This window comes from Podarcis melisellensis, assembly GCF_964234715.1.
Source record: "Podarcis melisellensis genome assembly, chromosome: 17".
In the NCBI taxonomy this organism is placed as follows: domain Eukaryota; kingdom Metazoa; phylum Chordata; class Lepidosauria; order Squamata; family Lacertidae; genus Podarcis; species Podarcis melisellensis.
In genome coordinates, this window is record NC_138534.1 from 30,554,071 (window position 1) to 30,559,461 (window position 5,391).

Here is a 5,391-nt window from a genome sequence, read left to right on the forward strand (position 1 = left end):
GGGGGGCGGGCGGCAGGTAAGCCCCATCCTGCATAATCGATCACATGATGATGATGATAATAATAATAATAATAATAATAATAATAATAATAATAATAATAAATTTTATTTATATCCCGCCCTCCCCAGCCGAAGCTGGGCTCAGGGCGGCTAACAACAATCAAAATAATCCAACATTCTAAAAACATTCATGATAAAATTAATTAATTAATGTGGCACTCACTATTTGAATGGCAATGCCCATCAACTTGAGGGGCGCAGGGCCCCCTCAAATATTTTATTGGGGGAAGTTGGAGCCTATGCTTTCGCCCACCATGGGACTTGAACCCACAACCCTGGAATGAAGAATCTCATGCTCTACCAACTGAGGTGTGGCATTGTGGTGTGCCTAGGACAGGGGTCAGCAAACTTTTTCAGCAGGGGGCCAGACCACTGTCCCTCAGACCTTGTGGGGGGCTGGACTATATTTTTTTTGGTGGGATGAACAAATTCCTATGCCCCACAAATAACCCTGAGATGCATTTTAAATAAAAGGACACATTCTACTCATGTAAAAACACGCTGATTCCTGGACCATCCGTGGGCCAGATTTAGAAGGTGATTGGGCCAGATCTGGCCCCCGGGCCTTATTTGCCTACCTATGGCCTAGGAGAACAGGTTCATATCCCCACTCGGCTATTGAAAACACTGGGTGGCTTAGGGCCAATCACAGCCTAACAGCAAGGTCATTGTGAGGATGGCTTGGGATGGCTCATGTATGCCCTTTCGAGCCCTTTGGAGAAATGGTGGGATGAAAATAATATATATATATACACACACACACACTGTCTCTCAAGATAGACAGGTGCCAGCAACAATATATGCACACATACACCAAACACTATAGGTGGCACTGTGGGTTAAACCACAGAGCCTAGGACTTGCCGATCTGAAGGTCAGCAGTTCAAATCCCCACAATGGGCTGAGCTCCCGTTGCTCAGTCACTCCTCCTGCCAACCTAGCAGTTCGAAAGCACGTCAGCATGCAAGTAGATAAATAGGTACCACTCTGGCGGGAAGGTAAACGGCGTTTCCGTGCACTGCTCTGGTTCGCCAGAAGCGGCTTAGTCATGCTGGCCACATGACCTGGAAGCTGTACGCCGGCTCCCTCAGCCTATAAAGCAAGATGAGCACCGCAACTCCAGAGTCGGTCACGCCTGGACCTGATGGTCAGGGGTCCCTTTACCTTTACCTTACACCAAACACTCAGGACAGATAGTAGTGCACAGTTAGGTTTTTTGTTTGCTCTGAGCTTGTCTCATGCCTCCCCACCCCACTTTAAGGGACATCCTTGAAGATGACGCAGAAAATCCAGCTACTGCAAAATGCAGCGACTTGGCAGACTATCAGCCCCATGTTACTTATGCCGGTTGCCAATTAGCTACAGTACCAAACTACTGAACAAAATTCAGAGTGTTGGATCTGCTGTACAAAGCCCTTTACAGCGTGGGGTTAGGATCCTGAGAAAATCCTCTCACCCCTTATGTACCTAGCTGTGCTCTGCAGGAGAGGGCCTCCTACACATAGGATCTTATCAGGAGGCCCATTACACATATTACAGGGATCAGGCCTTTAGCCTGTCAGCACCTCCCAGCTTAGGAATTCCCTCCATTATATATCAGGTGTCCCCTTTGCTAATTAATTGTTATTACTTTTCAATTTTTAAAATGAATTTACATCCAATTAATTCAATTTAATACAAATTTAAAGTTGACTTGCCACCTTGTTTTCCGTGGTGTTGCCTTTCTCTCTCTCCCCATTCTGGCTGCATCATACTTTACTCTACTTCACTTAAAATAAAAAGCCTTGGATAGCACACTGCTTCTGATTGTTTTTAAATTATTATTTATTTTTACTTAGATTTTTTTGTGAAACGAAAACAAACAAGGAGAAGTACATATAGCATCTCCACTTTCAATTCATAAGAGTCTTTTTTTCACAGTTTGTTTACATTCGACATGAGACACCATTGTCATAGACTTTGATTGTTGAAGATAATTTGGTGCTGCATAGATAGATATTGGCTGATGATGTGATAATGAGATGGAATATAACCATGTTACTTGACCTGCTCTGCCATCCACAGGAATCAAGAGGTTACTACATTCTCAATACTGAGAAAGTTTAACATGAAGTAAGTTAGTGCCGTGGGTTAAACCACAGAGCCTAGGATTTGCCGATCAGAAGGTCAGAGGTCAGAGGTTCGAATCCCCGTGACGGGGTGAGCTCCCGTTGCTCGGTCCCTGCTCCTGCCAACCTAGCAGTTCGAAAGCACGTCAAAGTGCAAGTAGATAAATAGGTACTGCTCTGGCGGGAAGGTAAACGGTATTTCCGTGTGCTGCTCTGGTTCTCCAGAAGCGGCTTAGTCATGCTGGCCACATGACCCGGAAGCTATATGCCGGCTCCTTCGGCCAATAAAGTGAGATGAGCGCCGCAACCCCAGAGTCAGTCACGACTGGACCTAATGGTCAGGGGTCCCTTTACCTTTATGTTTCATAATTTAATGTATGGAGGACAGTGTTGACAACCTACAAGCTATGAGCTCTTCTTTATGGTACAGTAGTAGAAAAAATACATTGCATCCGATGTGTGTTCACTGTTGACACTTCAGGGATCTGATAACAATGTTAAACCTTTATTGCAAGCTTGTAGTCAGGGCTCTTTTCTTATGTTTAGGGTTGAGCAGAAATGGAAACATTTTGCATGGCCACAAAAGTTGTCCGTATGTCTCCAGCGTTCTTTTCAGACTGCTCGTTTAGAGAACAAGAGGCACAAAACACAAAATCACTCCTCCCAGCTTTTCTCCACTGCCACTCCACATTTCTTCTTTCCCACAAATCCCCATTTGCTCTAGGGCAGTGTTTACCAAACTTGAGTCTCCAGCTGTTTTGGACTACAGTTCCCATCATCCTTCACCTGCTAGCTAGGGATGGTGGGAGTTGTAGTCCAAAAACAGCTGGAAACCCCAATTTTGGAAACTCTGTTCTAAGGAATAAAAGAGGTAAAAGGTAAAGGGACCCCTGACCATTAGGCCCAGTCGTGACCGACTCTGGGGTTGTGGCGCTCATCTCGCTTTATTGGCAGAGAGAGTCGGCGTACAGCTTCCGGGTCATGTGGCCAGCATGACTAAGCCGCTTCTGGAGAACCAGAACAGCGCACGGAAATGCCGTTTACCTTCCCGCTGGAGCGGTACCTATTTATCTACTTGCAAACCTCAGACAAGTTGCATTCTTGCAAACGCATCTCCTGTACCAGTACTTTCGCTATTGAATTCTGTTTAAAATATCAGTCCTCAAAAGATATGACACTATGCTAAAGAAGAAAATCTCTCTGTAGGGATGGGATTAACATGAATCTGCCTAATTTACACTTCTGGAATAATAATAATAATAATAATAATAATAATAATAATAATAATAATTTATTTATATCCCGCCCTCCCCAGCCAAAGCCGGGCCCAGAGCGGCTAACAACAATAAAAATAGCACAATTTACATAACATTAGAGTCAATTAATTGAAATACATTCTAAAATCAGTGCAGAATCAAATTAATGGCAACCATTGTGCCAGAGCTCCACGAAGATTGCCGAGGGAGGGAGTCAGGCTGTGCCCTGGCCAAAGGCCTGGTGGAACAGCTCTGTCTTGCAGGCCCTGCGGAAAGATGTCAAGTCCCTCAGGGCCCTACTCTCTTGTGACAGAGCGTTCCTCCAGATCGGGGCCACGGCTGAAAAAGCCCTGGCTCTGGTCGAGGCCAGCCTAACCTCCCTGTGGCCTGGGATCTCCAAGATGTTTTTATGTGAAGACTGTAAAGTCCTCCATGGGACATACCAGGAGAGGCGGTCCTGTAGGTACGAGGGTCCTAGGCTTTTGAAGCAGCCATCCTCCAAAATTCACACAACTCTGAATTGTGTAGTGCAGTTCTCCAACCCAAAAATGTGTACAAAATCATGTATATTCATTTTTCTTTTTAAAGTTGTATTACTATGCTTGAAAGTAAGCCCCACTGAACTCACTGGGGACTTCCTCCTGAGTACACGTGCCTAGGGATCAGGTTGTAAGAATCAAGCTGCAATCCTACACGCATATATCTGGGAGTAGACCCCACTGATCTTGCTCCTCTGCTCAGCTAGTATTTGGTCATCTCCACAGGTCCTTACTAGCAATGCTGCACATTTCCCCCCATGACATAGACACTTGAGTACCTCCATCCTGTAGGAGGAACCATAAGCAAGAGAAAGAGACGGATTCGACCCTTTCCTACCAAGAGACACGGTTAAAAACATCTTCACAGGCTCCGACTTAGCATCCCTCCAATTACTCCACGCATTGTGGGGGGGGGGGGAGGGAAATGGGTTGTTGTTTTTTAAAGGGTAAATAAAGCAGGTATTTGCAGTGCATTGAAATAATCATGCTCTTCATCTCCCACCCACAAAATTATTTATTCTCAGGAGCATGATCCTGATCCTGTTCCCTTGCGAGACATGTATATATATGTATGTATGTATGTATGTATGTATGTGTATATACAGTGGTACCTCAGGTTACATACGCTTCAGGTTACAGACTCCGCTAACCCAGAAATAGTGCTTTAGGTTAAGAACTTTGCTTCAGGATGAGAACAGAAATTGTGCTCCGGCGGTGCAGCGGCAGCGGGAGGCCCCATTAGCTAAAGTGGTGCTTCAGGTTAAGAACAGTTTCAGGTTAAGAACGCACCTCCGGAACGAATTAAGTACTTAACCCGAGGTACCACTTTGTATGTTCCCAACATTTTTTGGCCATGCCCCACCTAAGCATCTCTAAAATCCTGATCCCCCTCCCCCACCGTGACATATAATTATTATTATTATTCAAAAAGTGAATTTCTATTCACGTGGAGGAAGCCTAAAAGTCTATTAACTGTTAATAACTGATCCTCAAATTGCCCCCCTTTAAAAAATCAAATTGCCCCCCTGTGGGGCGTGTGCCCCACATTGGGAACCACAGATCTAAGTATGCTGTTTATCAATATATACCAATATATATATTAACGGTACAGTACAGATGATGAAAAGCCCCACGATGCCCTGCATATGGCAATAAAGGCGTTCAACTGAGTACCCGAAGTGGAACTAAGGAACGCAAAGCTCTTTGGGCATCATGTTCTTCCAGCACTTCCGGTGAGACGACTTCCGCTTTACTATCTCTATGGCAAAAGCCTTGTTCCCGTTGGCGGAGAGAGAGAGAGAGAGGAGGGCGCTGTGAATCTCTCCCGTTCCTTCCCGTGCGGCTCTTTCGTAGTGGAGGCGCTCTAGGCCCAGCAGCTGCGCCTCTATGGCGCGGGGCGGAGCTTGTTCCTCATAGGGAAGCCTCCGC